Source organism: Ochlerotatus camptorhynchus, unplaced genomic scaffold (genome assembly GCF_037179485.1).
Source record: "Ochlerotatus camptorhynchus isolate MF236.1 unplaced genomic scaffold, CSIRO-AGI_Acam_v1.1 ptg000824l, whole genome shotgun sequence".
Taxonomy (NCBI): Eukaryota; Metazoa; Arthropoda; class Insecta; order Diptera; family Culicidae; genus Ochlerotatus; species Ochlerotatus camptorhynchus.
The window spans coordinates 117001-140878 of record NW_027041285.1 but is presented as its reverse complement, the minus strand read 5'-3'; the positions used below and the strand labels follow the sequence as shown (position 1 = coordinate 140878).

Sequence of the window (23878 nt, the reverse complement as noted above, 5' to 3'; positions counted from 1 at the left end):
CATGAGAATAATTCTTATGCGGTTTTGACATCAACATTTCTAATTGATTTAGATGAGTTTAAGAGAACAACTGCATGTTATCGGTAGAGTGAATATATTATTAAGATTTCCACGGTACAAATAACTTTAATAGCATTAAATGAGCCAGTAATTACGATGATCACAACACTGTCACGTTCTGCCATGACAAAAAATTCGATGAGATTTTGAAGAAAATCTCTATCATCGTTTTCTTATCCAATGATAGTGACAGAAGTATCTCTATCGCGTGAGATCTTTCATTGAAATTGACATTTGCCAGCCCTGGTCAGGAGTAAGTTTGCGTGGCACCCAGCGGCAGGCGAGAGAGGTTTGCTGCCATTCATGTTCATGTTTTCTATCACACGCTCTTACTCTCACTCTGGGTGAACTCTGAGCTTCTTGCGTCGAACAAAAAAGTCATCCGAAGTCTCGAAAAGCGCACCTCACGGCAAATCATCCTCTCGCTGAAGTTCACTCTCCCTCTCTCTCTCGAGTTTACTTCTTCCATATTCCTGCCGCTACTTGCTCGAGGTGAGGGCTGACCAAATTCGCAAGACAAGAGTTTTTTAAAACCACCAGTGAGTTTAAGGAGTTTCAGCAAGCCTGTACTCAACATGATGCCAAACACGTCAACAACAATCAGCTGTCAAAACAAAACTAAAGACAGTACCGCACTGAAATGTGCCATGTCTGCCTAAATATGAACGGACTACTAGGCACCATAGCCTTTTTTTCCAGCCCAGTGGCAGGCGCGTAGGCCATATGGTATACCGTGACAGTGGGCCCAGCACAGCAAAATAAACGATTTGAGCCCGGGACATGCTGCCGACTGTTAAACGCTGCTGTTGGTATAGGCCTTGTCACTGGCCTATTTTTTGCAGAAGCAGCACGGCGAATGAGAACGACCCAAATTTGAGTTTAGTTCACTCATAATCGCCAAAAGTGCATGAACTCAGCGATGAGTAAAATTTGTCTCATGGTTTCCTGTGGAAAACCTAAAAAATCTGCGACGCTGGGCGTTAAAGCCGAATACAAGTTCGGCAGAGTCGGAACCATGGTGGTGCTCCGTACCAAAGCGGAGTATGACTTGGTCGTCGCCCACCTGAGGACTTCCAAGGCGGAATTCTTCACCCACGACATTCCCGGTGAGAAATCATTCAAGGTCGTCATCAGGGGCCTACCAAACTTCGACACGGAGTTTATCGAAGCTGAACTCAGGGACCGGTACAAGCTGGGCTCAAGTGCCGTCTATCGGATGAAAAGAAGAGACGAGAATGTGAAGGCGTATCCGGATTGCCTTTTCCTGGTACACTTCCAGAAGGGAACGGTGACGCTCAACGCGCTGAAAGCCATCCGCTCCATCAATTGCATCATCGTCCGCTGGGAGCCATACCGTGGCGGCCATCGCGATGTGACTCAGTGCCAACGGTGTCTGAACTTTGGACACGGCACCCGCAACTGCAACATTAACTCACGCTGCGGCAATTGCGCTCAAGACCACGCCACTTCCGACTACCCTGCGGATGGAGCTGTGGCGTTAAAATGCGCCAACTGTGGTGGTGCTTGCCAAGGTTCCGACAGACAGTGCTCCAAACGCGAGGACTTCAAACGCATCCGAAAACAGGCGGCAGCTTACAACCACCCAGGACGCAAGATGGACAAAGTCCCGGCATTTCGGACGGAGGATTTCCCGCCTCTTCGTACTCCTCAGCAAAGGCAATCGAATTCGCGGGTGCATTCCGCTCAAGCAACTTCTGGTGATTCTGCTGGCCAAAGCTCTCCATCCCCCTGGATTCTGGAGACAACCACCAGCGCAAAACAACAACCCCGATCTGTTTTCAGTGGATACACTGATGGAAATTTTCGTCAACATGACCGGTGCTCTACGTAAGTGCCGCAATAAGCCCGAACAGATCCAAGTGCTCGGTAAGTTCAAAATCCAATATGGTGTCTAAACCGCTAACCATCGCTACCTGGAACGCTTGCTCTGTAAGAGCAAAACAGATTGAGCTTGCCGACTTCCTCCGCAAGCATAGCATCGACGTGGTTCTTCTAACCGAGACCCACCTAAAGTCCGGTGACAGCTTCTGGTTGCCTGACCACAACATTATCCGGCTTGATCGCACCAGCTCCAGGGGGGGGGGGGGGGGGGGGGTGTAGCAGTCATCTTCAGAAAGGGAATCAAGTTTTGCACTCTGCCCCACATCCGCACTTCTATCATCGAGGCTATTAGTGTGGAGTTGGAAACACCAACTGGAAACGTCCGGTTCATCGCTGTTTACTGCCCACGCCAGTGTACCGCAAGCAACGGTTTAGGAATCCAATTCAAGAAGGATCTGACCGCCATCACCCGTACTAACTCCCGATTCATCGTTGGGGGCGACCTGAACGCCCGCCATGAAGTTTGGAGGAACTACCAAAGGAACCGGAACGGATGTCAATTGTTCGACCACGCACAACATGGACTGCAATTTCCGGATGAACCAACTTTCATCTCTCCGGCGGGAAATCCCTCCACGCTGGACTTTTTCCTGTCAAACATCGGACTATCCAAGCCGGAGGCGCACAACGATCTCAGCTCCGACCTCCAACCGGTGGTGACTGAAGTCGGTGTCAACGTGGTTCCTGCTAGAAGCTGCCTGCGTAAAGACTACCACCATGTCAACTGGGTGCAGTACGGACGAATGGTGGACAGCAACATCGATGAAAATCCACTGCTCGACACCGTGGAGGACATCGACCGAGCGTTGGAGGGACTCCACCAAGCCATAACCGTGGCTGACGAGGCGTGCGTCCGACGAGTTCCTGTGAGGGGTAAGTTTATTGCCATTGATTCCCACACCCAACTTTTGATTCGCCTGATAAATGTTCGTAGACGCCAGTTTCAGAGGACTGGAGATCTGGGCAAAAAACGTGAAATGGCCGATCTGAACAGGCAGATTGCTTCCAGAATGGACTCACTCCGAAATGAAAGTTTCGGGCGTGTTGTCCAGAATCTGGACGACCGCTCCAGACCACTCTGGAAGGTAGCCAAGGTCCTGAAAAATCATCCCAAACCCATTCCACCTCTCAAAGTCGAAAATGATGACGATCGGCTTTTAATCACCCCACAGGAGAAAGCAAATGCGATCGGTAAGCATGTCGCTTCATCGCATTTGCTTGGCTCGACTATCCAAAGTCCGCTCGAAAACCAGGTTGCGCAATGCGTTCAAAACCTAGATGCCTCCCCTTGTGTCGTGCCTCCGGCGGATATGATTACAGTACAACAAATTTGCTCAGCGCTGAAATGCACCAAGAACATGAAGGCTCCCGGGTTTGACGGTATATTCAATTTGATCTTGAAGAGACTCAGCATGAAACTGCAGTCTCTTCTAACCGCTATCTTCAACAGATGTTTGGAACTGCACTACTTTCCAAGCATCTGGAAAGTAGCAAAAATCATACCAATCCGCAAACCCGGTAAGGATCCAACATTGCCTTCAAGCTACAGACCAATCAGCCTCCTTTCAGCGCTGAGCAAATTGTTCGAGAAACTCATTCTCAATCGTTTGCTCAAGTTTGTCGAGGAAAATAACATTCTCCTTCCGGAACAGTTTGGGTTCAGAAAGGTGCACTCCACCAATCACCAGCTAGTACGGGTGATGAATAACATCCGAAGTAACAAGGCTGTATCCAAGTCCACAGCCATGGCCTTGTTAGACGTTGAGAAAGCGTTTGACAATGTTTGGCATGATGGACTTGTGTACAAGCTTTGTAACTTCAACTTTCCTTTACATCTGGTTAAAATTACCCGTAACTACCTCCAGCAAAGGTCGTTTAAGGTATCGTTGAATGGTTGTCTTTCCGACACGTTTTCCATCCCAGCAGGAGTCCCGCAAGGCAGTCTGCTGGGCCCCTTGCTTTACAGCATTTATACTTCCGACATTCCTCCCTCGGTGAGGGATGCGTGTTTTTCCTGTTCGCAGATGATACCGCAATAGCCGTCAAAGGAAGGATGCCTCGCGAAATAACGAACAAACTTCAACGATGCCTTAACGCCTTTGCTGATTATGCCACCACGTGGAAAATCAAATTCAATGCCTCCAAAACACAAGCGATCATGTTCCTCCATCGGCAATCGCCGAAACTGAAACCGGCTCCATCTTGTACTGTAATCATAGATGGCACAAGGGTTGAGTGGTCTGCCGAAGTAACCTATCTCGGGATGTTGATCGAAGAAAAGCTCCTCTTCCGTTCGCATGTAGAGAAAACTGTAGTCAAGTGTTCTACCTTGGTTAGGTGTCTGTATCCGCTGATTTGCCGCAGATCCCGCCTCTCAAGGGTGAACAAACTGGCCGTCTACAAACAAATCGTAGCACCTGCGATCCTCTACGCAGCTCCGGTGTGGGAATCATGTGCACAGACTCACAGGAACAAAATCCAGGTCACTAAGAATAGAGTGCTGAGGATGGTTCTTGACCGTCCTTTCGACACTAGAATAACAAATTTACATGAAGAGGCAGGCATTGCCAAAATAGATTCCCGAATTAACGAAATTAAGACTAAATTTGCACAAAAATGCAATTTATCAGAACATGCTTTGATAAGCAATTTGTATATAGTAGATTAGGTGTATATAGTAGTTATAGGTTAGTTATAGTTGTAAATAGTAGTTATAAGTAGTCTCCTTTTTCAAATTTTAAAACAAACCAATCCCACCAAGGTGGTCATTCTCGAAAACAGGCCTGATAGGACTAGGAACTGTAATTAATAATTATTGAAATTTCACAGGAACCAAAGTTGAAAAGACGCATCTGTGTCACTTGATAAGTTATACATGTAAACCACACAAATTCAAGAAATATAGATCATTTAAAGTCAAAAGTCAAAAGGCATTAGCTCATTTTCGCTTCGGACGGCGTGGTGAACAGCAATAGCAGCAGTAGGAAGGTGGTGGCTAGTCCACTCCTTCACACCTAACAAGCAACAATTGACTGGTCGTGGCAAATGAGGAAAAGGTCTGGTAAAGGAGGCGCCAATCGTCATCGCAAAGTTCTTCGAGATAACCGCCATCGGTCGTCTGGCTCACCGTGGTGGTGTCAAACGTATCTCCGGTCTGATCTACGAGGTGTGCTGAAGGTGTTCCTGGAAAATGAGGTCCGTGGCGCTGTCACCTACACTAAACACGCCAAGCGTAAGTGACCATGGATGTCCTCTTCAATAAAACGGCCCTTTTCAGGGCCATCAAGCTTACATCAGTAAAGAGTTGGAATAGAATTTATCTTTGCTGGTTTGTCCATATTCAGAAGCACAAGCCCCCAACGACCACACAAAATGCTCTCCAGAGTTGTAATCTTGTAAACAAACTTGGAAGCAGGGGTGCAAGTGATTTTGATTGATTCTCTTAATCAACTTTCTCTTTGAAAAAGATTACTACAAATTTTGTACGCCTAAAATTCAAAAACGGAAAGAGTTGAGATAATAGATAATTTAGCAATTGAAAGAACTAAATGCTCTTCACATTTATTCCGTCCACTAGCGGTCCTACGTCAAGCTTCCGTTCGTGCCCCTAGGCACAGACCCTTCTACTTTTTTTTTATTTATTTAACATCGGTCTCTGTTCCGCAATCTAGTGCCAATCACCGACGGACATCGATTGCCATCCATTGACGGCAACCGAATGTGCAGGAAGGCAGCTACCACACCTGCGTAGGATATCGCACCCATTCACACAACACACATGGGCCGGGACCAACGGCTTTACTTCCCTTCCGAAGGAAGACGTGACCAGAGATTTTTATGCCTCAGAAAAATCCCACCGACCTCGGCTGGGATTGAACCCAGACCCATTGGGGTGTTGGAAAGCAGTCACGCTTACCACTACACCACCGGCGCCGGCACAAACAACATATAGGGGAACTGAATGTAATGTCGGCCTAAATGTCCTTAATTTGGGCTTATACATAAATTCAGCAATCGTCTAAATTTTCAATAGCTATTAAAAATATCCATTAGTACCGTCCCAATGACGCGTTCATCTAGATACCATTGATAAATAGCAGATTTTTAGCGATGGGCCCAATCTTAGATCCATAGGCCAACATTAGAGCCATTTCCCCTATTGATTGCAGAAAGTGCATTGACGACATCATAAGGAAGAGGAAAACAGGAAGAAGGAAGGATAAAGAGGTGTAAGAATATTAAACGTTCGTCCATCAAACTCTAAATCAGTTATGGTAACCTATTGTAACTTACCTTGTCTACTAATTACAGGAAGGTTTTTAATGCTCGCCATCGAATAAACATTACCAGCTCGGAAATCCATCTTGCTCTTCTCCTTCACGTCGGCCCTTCACCGACAGACTTATTCTTCTTCTTCTTCTTATTCGCATTTCAAGCTTATTGCTTAGCGCATCTTAGCTTATTGCGTGCTCTCAACTTAGTGTTCTAAATAATGCACTTCCACAGTTATTAATTGAGAGCTTTCGATGCCAATACCAATGTATGAATTTGTATATTGTGTGGCAGGCACGATGATACTCTATGGCCAGGGAAGTCGAGAAAATTTCCAACCCGAAAGATTCCCTCGACCGGACCGGGAATCGAACCCGCCGTCTCCGGCTTGGTAATACGGTGCCTTTACTGACTAGGCTATGAGGCCCCTTATCGTCGACAGACGGTGCTAATTATATTCTGAGGCATACTGTTATACACACCTATCAAAACGAAATTTAAAATAGTCTACCTGGAAAATGATTGTTTCAGACCGCGAATGAATAAATAATCTATTCGGTTCGTTGATTTTCTTTATTAGGGAGATTTTCAGCCAGAGGCTGGTTCATCGCCGGTGAATCGTTAATATTCCTATGATTTTCCACCGAAAATATGCGCTCATTAAAAGCATCACCGCTTCCAGGCTATATCAGTAGCGGGTGGAAGTTTTCCCGGAATAGAGATTTTTGTAATATTCCTTTCCTCCCCCCCCCCCCCCAACTCGGTTTAAAGCTTTAATGTTTTTATTTTGTTATTCGACCTCCATTAACTTTTGGGCATGCCATCAACATCAACGCCCACGGCATCAATTTTCGATGGTATAGCACAACAAATTTAAACTACTAATAAATGCTATTTACCAGACACATTCAGGAGGTGCTCATCATTTTCTGTAACCGGTCTGTTTACCTTTACGTTGACAATTTGTCCCGAGAAAATGAAACTTTATGATCTTTAACAGGCCAACATTAATAAATTGAAAGCTCTCCATGTTGTCATTGGTATCAATTTTGGAACCAAATTTACCTTTTGCCCGCCGGGAACAGGAAACTCGTCGTTGGTATCGGTTTAATTAGCGAAGTAATTATTGGCGTTTCTTTCCACGTCAGCATCTGGCAAAGAATAAGCACATTTAAAGCAAGAAGGCACCATCAAGTGACTAACTATGAGCTAATTAAATTGAAAACATTTAGCTGCCATTTTACACCAATGCCGCGGATACACTTGTGTGACTATACAACAACTATACATGTGTAACCATGGATGTGCACATAATTTATTAAACAAATAATGCTCATGCTCATAGTTGGTCATTCAAGTGTATCCGCGGCATAACAGTGACCTGATAACTGATCTTAAAGACTTTTAGTCTTCCCACCGGAAGCTGCTGACGTTGCTCAAAGGAAAATCTCAGGCTACTTGGGCGAGGGGATGTCTGTATTTGACACTGGTCCCAAGTAACCAAAAGTGCTGATAAAAGGCTGTCTGAGGCTTAAGCAGCTTGGTTGAAGATGGCCTATAGAATTCTAAGCAGCCTCATTTTTAAGTCGTTTAAAGAACTAGAAAGTTCCGGTACCATAATTGAAGAGCATTCTAAGCAGCGTCTGGTGGAACTTGAACGGCACTTTTAGAAAATAAGTTAAAAATGATTGTTGTGCTCTACACCAATTTTATATTTAATTCGCACTTTTAAGAAAGGTAATTCTAAAATCAGGTATTGATGAAAGTTATTCCTAAAGCCAGGTATGAGCGTGTATTGATTTATCAACATTATTACTAGAGTTACACAGCAGAGTACGAAGGCAACACATGAGAGTACGGCGTAGCAACAGGCTGACCGGACGACCTACAGTTGGAATCGATAAGAAGGCCAGCGGATAGGGAACGTGGCTCAGTTGTTAATCATTTTTGTTACAGTTAAGTTCATTTTGTATTTTGATAGTCAGTGATTAAATGCAAAGAAATTAAAATCATCCTTTTTTAAAAAGCCTATCACTGCCCGATTGCATAATTGGCGCAGCCGTCGGCGTTCAGTTTAAAGTGAAGTGAAAAACAGTGCTAAGTGAAATCCGTTAGATATCACACAGCGTGACCCGGCTCTCCCGTTACTACAAGATAGGACAGGACCCATCTCCTCCCGACAAGTCAAAGGAAGGAAGATTTGCGATCACCGCCGCACTCCATCGCAGCTGGACGTTCGAACCTATAAACCACCAGGGCAACATAAGTCGTTTGCTAAGCGTGCCCAGGAAAACAAACCGCGAGTAATTTATTTCACTTATTTCGCTTTTACCACATTTCATTACGGCAGCGCACTACAAGATAGACGCGCCGGTTGTTTCTGTGTACGGTGAATAGTTATTTTTTTTTTGCTTACGTCCTCGCAGAATACTACAAGATAGGTTCTACGGGTTGAAAAACGCAGCAACAAATTTTAAACGTTGACTACGTCCTCAGAGAGCACTACTAGATAGACTCTTTGGGTAGTCAGATTGCATAGACATTCTGATCAAAATAAACAAAGTTTCTGAAAAAAAAATCAAGGAACGCCTGTATCGGCCTATCACAAGAAAGTGAATGCCGAAAGTTCCAAAAGAAAAAAGCAATATTGCTTTGAAAAAGGCACGAAGCCTCTTTTTAAGAAATAGCATTTCAGAGTCCGACGAAAGTTTCGACTCAGACGCGTCAGAGGAATACTCCCACGTACCACTCAAAATTAAAATTCCTTTACTTGATTCAATTATTTTGAATCCAGAAAACGTCAACATGGACGGGATTAACGCCCAACTAAACGAAATCGTGGAAGCAGTGAAAGCCATTGCAAGCCGACAAACACAGCAAGACCAACGACTAGGTGAGTTGGCAAATAAAATCGACTCCGCCGCTGCGAGTGATAGCGCGCGTGTTGGACCACAACCACCAGCACCAACAGCAAGTGGCTTAATTGAGAATTTGTTTAGGATTCCAGATCCTATTAAATCCCTTCCAACATATGATGGGAACAGGAAGCAGCTGTCGGCATGGTTGGCCACAGCTAAAGAAACTTTAGATACTTTAGAACCCTTTGTGATGAAAACACAATATAGGATGTATGTTAGGGCCGTTCTAAATAAAATCGAAGGAAAGGCAAAAGACATATTATGCCTAGCAGGAAATCCTCAAAATTTTCAAGATGTGTCCAAACGCCATTGGTGATAGACAAGAACTATCCACCTACATGAGCCAAATTTGGCAACATAAAATGAATGATAGTATCAGCATTCACAAGTAATACCAGAGAACAAAAGAATATGTGCAAAATATGAAGATTCTTTCGAAACAAAACACCACTTATAAACAAAGCTGGGATGCAATTAGTACCTTCATAGACGAATTCCCACTAGCAGCTTTTATAGCTGGGTTGCGAGACCCATACTTCGGACACGTGCAAGCAGCACGGCCCAAAGACATAGAGGATGCGTACGCATTCCTGTGCAAATTTAAGTCACAACAGGTAACTGCTAACAGGACAGAAAAACCTGAGAATAAATTTTTTTCAAAGGCCAATAAACATAATTTACAAAAAACTGACAACAAAACCATGGAAACTATCAAAAATTCCAATGGTAATAATGTTATAAGGGAGAGACCAATATCCTCCCACTGAAAGAATGGAGGTGGACCCTTCCATTCGAAGCAGGTTAACACTGAGAAAAAATATTAACAACAATGAATTAATCAATGATTCTAGCTCAACAGAATCCGATGACGAAAACGAGATAAATTTTTGCCAAGCCATACAAAGCACTCAGGAAACATAAATTTTCTACCCTATATTACGTCAAAAACTGGAATAAAACTGCTTCTTGATACCGGTGCGAATAAGAACCTTATTCGACCTGGTATTCTAAAAAACACGAAAATTACTAAGCCGGTTACTATAAAAAATATAACCGGCACACACACCATAAACCGTAAAGGAACATTCAATTTTCTGGGACATAATATCCCCGTTCAAAAATATTACGAAATTGCTTTCCACACATTCTTCGACGGAATCATAGGTTCCGAATTCCTGGCAAAAACAAATGCCATAATCAATTACGAGGACGACACAGTCAAAATTAACGAGGTAGTTTTACCATTCGAAAAATACTTTCTGACTAAAAAAAAAGTATACAATCACATTGTAACCATTCCAACAGAAAACAATGGTGATTGGTACGTACCACAATTTTCAAGACTCACAAAAGAATTAACTTTTTCACCGGGACTGTACAATTCGAAACATAACAAAGCTACAGTCCTTGTCCAAAGTAATAAAAAATTACCCCCAATAAATATCCCTAAATTTACCGTCAAAGTAAATAACTTTGAAACAATATCCCCAATTCCATTAAGAAGCACAAAACTTTGACTAAATCTGATATAAGTAAGCTCATACGAACTCACCACTTGTCAGATTTCGAAAAATCTTTGTTGACTGATGTTATTCTTAAGCATCAAGATACATTATTAAAAACATAAGAAAAGCTATCAGCAACCACGGCCATTAAACACAAAATCCTTACAAAAGATGAGGAACCGACATATACAAAAAGCTATAGGTATCCTCATCACTTTAAAAAGGATATTGAAGAACAAATTCAAGAGATGCTTGATAATGGGATAATAACACATTCAGAAAGCCCTTATTCATCTCCTATTTGGGTCGTACCTAAAAAAATGGATGCTTCAGGAACTCGAAAGGTAAGGGTGGTGATTGATTATCGGAAACTTAACTTTAACTTAACTTAAATTCCCAATCCCTCAAATCGAAGAAATTCTTGACAGCCTGGGTAAATCGACAAATTTTACAACTTTGGATCTAAAATCTGGTTTTCATCAGATCGAAATGGATCCAAAACACAGAAAGAAAACAGCTTTTTCAACAGCTTTGGGTCATTTTGAATTCACCAGAATTCCCTTTGGCTTAAAAAACGCTCCTGCAACTTTTCAGAGAGCAATGAATAATATCCTAGGTGATATTGGTATAATTTGGTATATTGGTATACTGGTATAATAGGTAAAATTCGTTACGTTTACCTAGATGATATAATCATTATTGGGTTCAATCTAGAAAATCATTTGGAAAATGTGAGTAAAGTACTTAAACGACTCTCCGATTTCAATTTAAAAATTCAACTCGATAAATGTGACTTTTTAAAGAGAGAGACGGAATTCTTGGGGCACATAATTACGCCTGAAGGTGTAAAACCGAACCCCGATAAAGTCAAAAAAATCCTCGAATGGAACCTACCGAAAACAACAAAAGAAATTAAACAATTTTTGGGCTTGACAGGTTACTTCCGAAAATTCATCAAGGATTACTCGAAGATAACAAAACCACTAACTAAATATTTGAAGAAAGACACAGTAGTGGACATATCTAACAACGATTATCAAAAAGCTTTTCATGAGCTTAAAGAAATCATTGCTTCAGATCAAATATTGGCCTATCCAGATTTCAGCCTACCATTTATACTTACGACTGATGCAAGCAATTTCGCACTCGGAGCTGTATTATCCAAAATACAAAATAGCATCGAGAGACCGATTGCATTTGGAAGTCGAACGTTGAATAAAACTGAAACAAATTATTCAACGACAGAAAAAGCAGCACTTGCGATAATGTGGGCAATTGACAAATATAAGCCCTACTTATATGGAAATAAGTTCTTACTTATTACAGACCATAAACCCTTGACTTTCATCAAATCCTCATTCAAAAATTCAAAGATTTTGAGATGGAGGCTTGAATTAGAAAATTTTGACTATGAAGTCAAATACAGGGAAGGAAAAACGAATGTGTTAGCTGACGCACTCAGCAGGGAACCACAAGAAACAAATTTTAATGAAATTGATATTAATAGCTCTCCTCTTTTAGATTCTGAAGAGAATGAACAAGACAGGAATGCAAATGAAATGGACAGTAACGAAGCACAACCAAACGAACAGGTAGGTACCGAGCATCCCAATCCAACGAATGAAGATATCGGAACTCCACAAATGGAAGAAGGTAACGATCTTGAAACAATCCATTCAGCTGACGAGTCAGCAGATCACTTTATTCATTTCACGGAAAGACCGATTAATAATTTCAAAAATCAACTAATTTTTAAAATAGCTAGATTCACTAGCGTACTCCAAGAGAACCCATTTTCTCATTATAAAAGAACTACGATAGTTCAACCACAATATAATTTAGAAGACATTACAAATTGTTTGAAGAATTACCACCACGGAAAACAAACTGCCATCATGGCTCCCGAAAACTTGATGCAATTAATACAAGAGTCATTTAAAGCTAACTTTTCTCAGAAAGGGCACTTCATTTTCACCCAAAACATAGTTGAAGATGTCACAAATGCTGATAGACAAAATTTGTTAATTTCAAGGGAACATGATAGAGCACATAGGGGGATAGCAGAAGTAGAAGCACAACTCAACGAAGCTATTTTTTCCCTAGCATGAATAAATTTATAAGTAATTACGTTAATGCATGCGATCAGTGTAATACACACAAGTACGAGCGAAAACCGTACAATATTAAACTTTCACCAAGACCGATAATGGATAAGCCTTTTGATCGCGTCCATATGGACATATTCACTATCAACAATGTCAGTTTTCTATCACTTATTGACTCATTTTCTAAACACTTACAAATGTGTTATATCAAATCAAAAAATGATACCCAAATCCAAAAAGCCCTAAGCAAATACATTACAACATTTGGAACCCCCAGAATTATCATAACAGACCACGAACCAACTTTTAGATCGATCCAATTAAGAACATTCTTAGAACAACTCGGTTCAAAACTAGCGAACGCATTCAACAATAATAGAAATATTTAATTGCAATAAATACAAATTTAGAGAAATGCAGACAAAATCCATTATAAAAGTTGCTGTATTACTATACAATGATAGCGTACACTCAACTACAAAATTCAAACCAAATGAAATTATATTCAATCAAAATAACATTAACAATCCTACCGAATTAATAACGCATGCTCAAAAGATATTTCTGGACACAAAAATGAATCTCGAAAAATCACAAGCAAAACAAATTAAACAAAACAAAACCCGAGAAGACCCACCACAATTAGAAGAAGGACAGGAAGTTTTTGTTAGACAGGACACGAGATGTAAAACTCAAGCAAGAGCAATTAAAACAAGAATCAATGATATCAAAGAAAAAACATTCAAAAATAGATTAGGAACCAAGAGACATAAAGGCAAGATAAAGAGGCTAAAAGGACACTGAATTTTTTGTTATCATAACTTTATACTATGAGTAAACTATTTAGATCATTTTTATATTTATCCATAATTCAATTTTAGATTTTTGTATTGTTACTGATGCTGACAAGGAATGGAAACACTCAGAACATGTCCATTAAATACCTACACAACGACCCAATACTAATGCTCAGATTAACCGATTGTAAGATACAAAATGGCTTTGATAAAATCATTCACCCGATCAATATGTCATCAATCGAAAGTAATGTTTTGTTGATAACTAAAATAACTAGACAATTGGATAGTACATTACCCATGGCTCAATTAGCAATAGAAAAATCAAAAAAGCTTATTAACAACTTACGACAAATCAAACCGATCAACCCTAGAAGGATGCGGCGCTGGGACACCATCGGAACGGCGTGGAAGTGGCTCGCAGGGACACCGGATGCGGACGATCTTCGACTCCTTAACACAACAATCAACGAACTAATCCAACAAAACAACCAACAATTTATCATCAACAAAATGGTAAACGAAAGGATCAACGATATAACACAAGCAGTCAATATTTTAATCGATCAGCAAAACATGGAAAACAAAATTCTGCTAAAGGAATACGACACAATAACTCTACTACTATATATGGACACGATAAACAACGTCTTAGACGAAATTCAGGATACAATTTTACGAACCAAAATCTCCCTTCCAAACAACAAAATTCTTTCACTTAAAGAAATACTACTCATTGAATCACTATTACGAGAGCAAGGCATCAAATTGGATTTTCCGGAACAGGCACTAAATTTTGTGACACCCAAAATCGCAACAAAACAGGATATGCTTTACTATATTCTTCAGACACCACGGTTACAATCATCAAAAGCAGAGGTAATCCAAGTACTTCCCCTCATCATCAACTCAACAGTTATACTACAATCAGTACACCACATAATAAAAGTGGGCAACAATTTCTTTCAAACAAACCATCCATCGAAATTCATACAGAAGCTAACTGATCTAATACCATTAAACGATCAGTGCCTACTACCTATCATGAAGGGTACAGAAAGCAAATGTAACGCTACCCAAAGGACCGATTCACAAGTCATGATGATAGCGGACAACAAACTACTAATCAATAACGCAAAAGACCACATGGTTCGCTCGGATTGTGGGCCACACAATAGAACACTAACGGGAAATTACCTAATTACCTTCAACAATTGCACTATACATACAGGCGGTCAAAAATTCACCAGCAAAGAAATCATCAACAACTACAACCAAGAGATTGAAGGAGCTTTCGCAAATTTAAAAATCACTCTAAAGATTTTGGAGCACAAAAACATATCAAAAATTCATGAAATAGCCATCTGGAACAGGGATAAAATGGATATCATCAGTTTCAAACAGAGCAAACAACACGTTTGGATTATGAGCATATTCAATGGACTTTCGACAGTAACAATAACCATAATCGGAATAATGATATACATTTGTGTCAGGAAGAGGAAATTAATACTTAAAATTCGTTTACCCAACCAAAAGAGAGTTCAACAAAAACCACAGGAATCACAACATACAGCTATTATGGCCGAGGACGTCCATTCTTCACCCCCCGGAGGAGTTACACAGCAGAGTACGAGTGCAACACACCAGAGTACGGCGTAGCAACAGGCTGACCGGACGACCTACAGTCGAGTCAGCGAGAATGGCCAACGACCGATCCAGAATGCGGAGTCAGCATATGGAATCGATAAGAAGGCCAGCGGATAGGGAACGTGGCTCAGTTTTTAATCATTTTTGTTACAGTTAAGTTCATTTTGTATTTTGATAGTCAGTGATTAAATGCAAAGAAATTAAAATCATCCTTTTTTAAAAAGCCTATCACGGCCCCGATCGCATAATTCTAGTCTTAGAGCTGTTTGAAGAATTAAGCCCAGTCCTACTACGTGAGAGCTCTAGCACGAACCGCTAAGCCATCTGAGATATATTAAAGTGAGCTTTTGTCCTATCTACTGTTGGAGTTTTCAGTGCCAGCTGACTGATTTGAATACGAAACACAACAGGTTGATTAATTTTAAATTGGTATTCAAAAATACTTGTGATGCAGTGGTTAGCGTTCGTAGATAACATGCTGAATACACAGGCTCGAATCCAGGAAATTGCTCTTTAATTTATTTTTAATGCTTGAATATGGACGTACTGCATAAATATAAGAATTATGATTTATTTGAGCCACTCCATTTCATATTTACGTACATGTAATTTTGTTACCAATAAAAACTTGTGCGTCATGTGGACTTTGACGGACTTTTTTAGAAACTTTAAAGTGAGTTTTATCATTGAATGCGGAACTTTTGGTTGCTTGGGAGATCTCTGTGTCTATTCTGGTTTGACTACAGTACACTGTCCATGTAAGTATACCTTCAAGTTAATATGATATGTATCGATTCTGTGGCATAGAAAAGGAAGATTCTTAACACCTGTTATGCTCTTGTACTGCAATCTTCAATAAAGACGTATTTTTCTTGATAAGGGACTGGCAGAACCCTTTGGTATTTGGAATGCACATCCCACTCAAGTAGTACATTTCATTCGAAATATAATACCTGGCTGGGAAAATACTTTTGGTCAGTCTATGCCGGTTTGCTCCACAAAATAGTGATACGGCATACTGATATAGCAATATAAAAACAGTGAATATATCACAAAAGATCAAAGAAATGGTCGCAGTGATGAAAATACCCAAAACGAAAAAAAAAAACATCCCGGGATTGGTTCTAGATTGACCATCATCTGTTTTGATACTTGAATACAATAGATAGCCTTGATGCCACGTGTAACCGCAAGGTGTATGATAAATCAGCTTTCCTTATTTAAGCCCCATTCTGTGGAACGCCGCTTTCACTTAAAACGTAATACAAATAGAAAAACATCCACCCCGGAGTGCAACCCAAAACCAAGAAGCACGCACTGTGCGCTGGTAAACCACGGATTCATAATTTTTCCTCACCCTGGCAGGATAAAAAATACTTTTCCAAGCAGACGACCTCCCACTGGGATCATGGAGCCGAAGAAACTTTGCTCCCCTTGACTTGGCCATTGCTTCGCGGAATTTGTGGTGTTGTTTTTACCGCAATCAAAAATCCATTTACCAATGATACAAGCAGGAAAGTTTGCGCTCCTTCGCCACACTTCTGACTTCTTCGCAATCTTTTTGACCTCTGGTTCGTTGGGGACTTTGTAAAAGTGTCAGGTGTTGCTTTCTGTTACGCTTCATCTTCCTCTTCTAGCAAGCTGTAACGCTCTTAAACGAGCTATCACCTGCTCTCAACTTAGTGTTCTTTGAAGCAGTTCCACAGGAATTAATTGGGAGCTTTCTATGCCAAGCGCAATGATACTCTATACCCAGGAAAGTCGGGAAACTTTCCATCCTGAGTGATTTTGTAGACCAAACTTTTCTCCATTTTTAGTTTTTAGATTCTTCCTCTTCCGTCAATTTTGTTTTACTCTTGCGAACTTCCAATGCAGATTTGATAATGCCTGGGCCCATATCCTGATAGAGTCTGGGAAATACGTCTTCTTGGTCGTAGTGAATGCTCAAGAATGGTTTATTAATTAATCATTTTGTTCGACCATTTTCCACAGAGATGGCGCTGTTCCGCTGGTAGGAAGTGATAAAAAGGCCCATATAGAAATTGAGAGAAGTTGGAATAATTTGCTTTCGGTGCATATTCAGGTGAAAAAAAGTGAACGACAACCTAAAGAAATTAATCAGGGACTTTGTCGTTCAGTTTTTTCCCGGAAATTATTGTTAAACAAGCTACAATTATTTAAAAATTATTTTTCCACATACAATTTTACCTGCTTTACTGCCAGTCTCCAGAGAGCCAAAAAAATTCAAATTTAAGAGAGAAATTCTCTCTCACGAGCTCAATCTCTCAACATGCCATGTATTTTGTTGACACTCGATTTGTGATTTCCCTAAATAGAGTACCTGACACTACAAAACATATCTGGTACCTCTATATATGCATTTGCTTTAACATTTGAAGTCCCTCCCTTTTTACATATTCTGCGCAAAAGATACTTTATGCCCCGCCCCATACATAAAATTCGGCGGGAAATTCTGTGAGGGGTGAGCTATTTTGTGTGCAGAATGTGTAAAAAAGGAGGGACTGCGAATAATAATCTAAATGCATATATAGAGGAACCAGACATGTTTTGCACTGCAGTGTCCTCTGTGAACAATTATAGGAAAACAGATTGTGTCTAGTTTCCGATAGATGTCACCGCAAACAACAGCTGTGACATCTGATGGAACATGAATGCAGAAGCTTGTCAAAATGATCAATTATAAACTAATTGGCATGGCTTGCTACTTCAGGTTGCTTCATCTATCAGTTACGGCTACCGGATTTGTTTATTGGTACGTTGGCAGCAGTTTTCCATATGCTGGGGAACGTCCTCTCGGACAGCGACTGGTTCAATATTTAGCAAATCGGGAAAGCTAGCGAGCGAGCGCAGTAGTTCAGATTGGTCAAAACTGTATGGACGTCATCTGCCGTGAAGCGCAGTAAAGGGAAATTCAAGTCATATTCATGTCGATCGTTGACACTGGAAGCGGGAAGGCAAGCTTGCCTTGCACTATAAACACCTTGAAAAAACGTAGCGGACAAATTTGCGATCTCTTTTATTTATTTATTTATTGTTTAGTAAATCATTTCACGAACAGTCTTAATGATTACCTAAATTATGTTCAATCTTCTTACTCTATTTACAAATTTAAGTGTTGACATACCAAAATTGAACGCGGATTCAACCGATTCAAACAAACGAACCATTGCAGATATAGGCTGGTTATACAGCAATTCCATAGAAAAAAGTTATAGTGGGTCTCAGAATTTCATGAAAATTGGTATAGTTTATCAAAAAATATTAGACTCGTATTTTTTTATTGCGCCATTAGGGTGACCATTTCCGTGTTAGGGTGGTCCAAAAAATCATTTTTTTTTCAAAAATGTCTTTTTTCAAAAATTTATAACTTCTGAACCTCTTGACCTCTTGACCTCCTCTCTCTTTTTACGATTGACCCTTCAAATGAAAGATGTTTTAATGTAGTTTTAAGAAAAATTATGAAACACTCAGAGATATTTGATTTTGTAGGAAAAAAATATGTTACAAATGCTTTTTCTTGATTTTCACTTCTTATTTTAGTATTTTTAATTGAAAGATCATTGAATTTTACATAATATATCAAAAAGTTAGCGATGTCGGAGAAGCAGTTTTGGAGATACATTTTTTTTTAAATAAAAAAAATATTGTTCCGCAATATATGCACCACACGTGCATGGAAACGATGAAGACGCAAGGTAGTTCACAATGCGTCTCCATCGAGTCACAGCAGCTGTGACTAATGAAATCTATGAGTAACTTACAAGCTGGGTGCAACATTCAGTTCAGCCTGGAGGCTGTCCATAAACCACGTAGACCAATTTTTAAACATTGCAGATCCTACCTCCCCCCTCGTATACTTTACTAAAATTTTAAAATATTTTTACCGAGCGTATACTGTGGCTGGACTCCCCTCCCCCATTGAAGTCTTCGTGGCTTTAAAAAAGGCCCCAGTTTGACATTATTAATTTTGGTATCAAAATTCTGGGAGAAGTACTTAAATGCTACAAATAATGACGAGGTCGAAGAAAAATAAGTAAAACATGAAGCATTTATTTTCTTTAATTACAATTTCACACATTTTTCTTCCGTTGAAAATGAATACCGTTTGACAATAATATACTTTTCGTTTTGAGGCTTAAAACTATGGAATGACTGTGTCCCCGAAATTTGGTTCACATGTATATAACGGTTTTTCAATTTTCTTTCCATTTTATTGTAATCGGATTCCGAAAAAAAACTGATAGTGTATTTTTGAATCTGGCTTAGAAATAGCCCATGAGTAAAGTTCTTGGGCCGTTGTTATATGGTGGCCTTGCAAATTCGCTTTCGCAGCGTTTCGTTTTAATACTCCTCCCAAAGCATCACAAGGGCCCTTTCCATGACAAGTTGCGAAAAAATTCCACTCGGCAGCAATGCCAAAATCTTTTTGCATGTTGCATAAATTAAAAGCGGTCATCTTATTTTTATATTGGCTTCCTGATCCATCTGAGAAAAAGTAAATCTGTTGTAAGCTTGGCAATTTACATTTTATGAACGCTAGACAATGCGTAAGAAATAAACGAACTGCGACATGATTATGTTTAGTGAAATCAGCAATTGCAATAAAACTAGTAAATTTCAAATCGTTAGATTCTTCGTCTTTAAAATAAATAGCACAAGGGTGAATAGTACAAAGCCTTGAACTGCATCCTGCACAACGAAAGAATAATTCTCCGAAAAATCACAGATTATGATGCATTCTGTAGCTTTCAAATTGCTTTTGACGTGTTTCATGTAATTTGCCTGTTGCTCAGCTATAAAGTTATGCGGCAATAAATTGAATTATTTTTCTAAAAAAGTATCAATAAATTCCTGTGTGTCAATTTCAACTAAGTCCATAATGCATCTCTCTACTTGACGCCATTGTTTGAATTGTATTGATTCAACATGTCCGTTACTAAGAATAGTCATTAGTTCTGTGGCCAAAATTTGCGTTCCTCAACAATTTTTGCAACACTGCAGCCAGCATTGTTCACTTGGATTTTGACAAATTATTTTTTTAAACAAATCGTGATAGGAATCAACACCATCTGGGAGTGATTGTCTGCTTTGTAGTGTTTTAAAAATAAGTTTAACGTTCTGATGATATATACAAACGCATACGGTATGCGTGCCACTTGTCTCTGCCAAAATGCAGTGTTTCGGACGGTTACTGGCGAACATGGAAAATCCTATTTTAATATCAGGATATGTATTTTTAAAGATGGAGTACGCCTCCTGCAAGTTACACAAAACTAATCTTCTTTGTACGTAGATTTCGCCTTCATCATTTTTAGATATTAAATAATCTCTTTTCCCCGGACAAACACGACTTATATCGTCACTATTGTAAAAATCACAAACAAGCATTATCGTTGGTTCTCCTAATGAAGCTCTGCTTAACCTCTTTACAGGCACCGACATTATTCCTTTCTCTTGCTGCAGTTCTTTTGCTTGGTTGGCCATATGTTGGGAAACATTGAACTCCTTCATAATTCTATATGTAGACCATCTTTTGGGAAGTGTGGTTAAAATCCTGTATCGCTCATTGCTGTCTCTTGTTTCTTTATATTTATCCTTAAGTTGTATAAGGAATTCATTTTCGTCCGACAAAGGTGCGTTGTAGGTGGTAACGATCGATTCAGAACTGGTTGTTTCCACTGATTCTGAAAATAAATATAAAAAATGATTGATTATTAGAAAAAAAAACATACAAATGATTTATTTTTTATTATTTACCTTGGCAGGGAAAAGGAACCATTCTGGACAGTCCCGCAACGGAAATTGATTCAATGCTGGTTGCTTCGATGGACTCTGAAAAATGATTGCAAAAAAGAAGAGTTAGTAGTTAGAAGAAAAGAATTGAAATTTAAAGAAGAATCACATGAATTTTCAAATAACGTACCTGCAGCAGCGATTCTGGATGGTCCTGCAACGGCTTCTTCGGTCACGGCATCATTGGGTTCATATAGTTTGTGGTAGCATCGTTGACAAATGAAGGAGCTACTCTCATCTATTTTAATCTTTTTTTCCACTGCATAATCGTACAATTTATTGGTGATTTTTCTGGCACATGAACTCAACATCCAAACATCACACATTGAACACTTACGTTTCATTTTTAGATATTCTTCAATTCAACTGTTCTAGTAGGAAACTTTGATTTCTAACTGATCATTTCTTTCATAACATTCGTTGTTTTATGTGAAGCATTATATCGTACCTACGAGTGAGTGATATACCTACGAGTCTAAGCTGTAACTCATAGGTATATCACCTGTTCGTAAGCAATGACGTCACTTCAAACAGCTGTTTCAGGTAAATAGATGAATATTGCGAATAAATACAAACACCACCAAACATTTCCAAATGTCACTAACACCGCGAAGCCTATTGGGCTGGAGTTTATGTAAAAGTCATTGCCTACGAACGAGTGATATACCTATGAGGTACAGCTTGGACTCTTAGGTACTGATGCAACATGCAAAAAAAATTTGGCATTGCTGCCGTGTGGCATTTTTTCGCAACTTGTCATGGAAAAGGCCCTATGGGAGGAGTATTGAAACGAAACGCTTTAAAATTTGAGTATACGAAGGGAAAGGTAGGATCTGCAATGTTTAAAACTTGGTCTACGTGGTTTATGGACGGTCCGCAGGTTGAACTGAATGTTGCACCCAGCTTGTAAGTTACTCATAGATTTCATTAGTCACAGCTGCTGTGACTCGATGGAGACGCATTGTGAACTACCTTGCGTCTTCATCGTTTCCATGCACGTGTGGTGCATATATTGCGGAACAATAATTTTTTATTTAAAAAAAAAATGTATCTCCAAAACTGCTTCTCCGACATTGCTAATTTTTTGATATGTTATGTAAAATTAAATGATCTTTCAATTAAAAATACTAAAATAAGAAGTTGTTGAAAACCCTCGCAGTGAAAATCAAGAAAAAGCATTTGTAACATATTTTTTTCCTACAAAATCAAATATCTCTGAGTGTTTCATAATTTTTCTTAAAACTACATTAAAACATCTTTCATTTGAAGGGTCAATCGTAAAAAGAGAGAGGAGGTCAAGAGGTCAAGAGGTTCAGAAGTTATAAATTTTTTGAAAAAAGACATTTTTGAAAAAAAATGATTTTTTGGACCACCCTAACACGGAAATAGTCACCCTAATGGCGCAATAAAAAAATACGAGTCTAATATTTTTTTAAAAGGAAGAACTATACAAATTTTCATGAAATTCTGAGACCCACTATAACTTTTTTCTATGGAATTGCTGTATAACCATACAGAGTACGATGAAATCCTGGCTGCAACAGGGACCGCTGGCGTAACATCCTTCCTGCAGCACGGAAGTCAAGGAGCTCTAGGAGATAGGAGCAATCGACGTCACCGTTGAGTAATTTAACGACAAACGTAGCTTGTTATAATCTTCGATCAAGCGTTTCAAGACCAAGCAAACGGCATCTAGCGGGATACGCTGGAAGGTTAGATGGATCACGCCATGGTAGATTCCTGAGAGCAAGCCGTATGAACATTTTTTTGACTCGCTGGATTCTTAGGTTCCATGTAACGTCGTTTGGAGTCCATACGAGTAAAGCGTTTTCTAGAATCGGTCGCACGATGGAACAATATAGTGCTTTCAGACAGTGTGAATCCGTGAAGTCCTTGGCAACTTTGAAGATAAAGCCAAGTTTCGGCGATGTTTCGGTTACACCGTCTAGAACAACTGTGCTGTGTAGGTGATTGCACATCCTTTGCGATTTGACGAATATCCAGAAATTCGATTAGTTTTGTCTCAGAGTTTACTGTGTTCGTTCAACATGTTCTTCGTAGGTAGCGGCCAGTAGTTCGTTGTATTGAGTTTCGATTGACTTACCTTACCAATCAGGCTAAGGCCTTGTTGTCCTCTGCTGTCCGAAGAAGTCGTCTCCACTCTACTCGATCCATGACCACAATTCGTCAGCCTCTTAGTCTGCGAAGGGTCCGCAGGTCGCTTTCTACTTGGTCGATCCACCTTGCCCGCTGCGCGCCTCTTCTTCCTGTTGCGTCGCTTTCGAGAACCATTTTCACTGGGTCGTCGTGGGGAATTTTTATGACGTGCACAGCCCACGGTAGTCGCCCATTTTTTGCAACATGGACGATGGATGGTTCTCCTAGCAGCTGGTGCAATTCGTGGTTCATTCGCCTCCTCCACGTTCCGTCATCCATCTGCACTCCACCGTAGATGGTACGGAAAACACCTTCCGTTCGTCCTCCACGAGCATAGTCCAGGTCTCGCGGCCGTAGAGGTCTAATCAGCGTCTTGTAGATAGTCAACTTCGTGCAGCGGCGAATTTTATTCGACCTGAGCGTCCTTCGGAGTCCAAAGTACACACTAAGAAATACCTAATCTTACACGTGACGGAACCCATCTTTGATGATGATGAGACGTAAACAAACACGTCCTGTAAAATTAAGTGCTCCGAGACTGAAAAGTTCGGTATTTGACAAAAAGTAAGTTTGATTGAACTGAATTTCGCGTCTATTATCACTCAATCTTATGTCAATATTGACGCTCGTATACGTCAGTCTCAGAGCACCTTAATTTACATTATTTATTCAAAGCGCCTAGGCACGATTCCCTGCCA

At 40.1% G+C, this 23878-nt stretch overlaps 1 pseudogene; it reads left to right on the top strand.

Moving 5' to 3' along the window:
• The first annotated feature begins 9514 nt into the window (after positions 1 to 9514).
• Positions 9515 to 10110, top strand: LOC135715151 (uncharacterized; annotated as a pseudogene).
• Positions 10111 to 23878: the final 13768 nt, after the last annotated feature.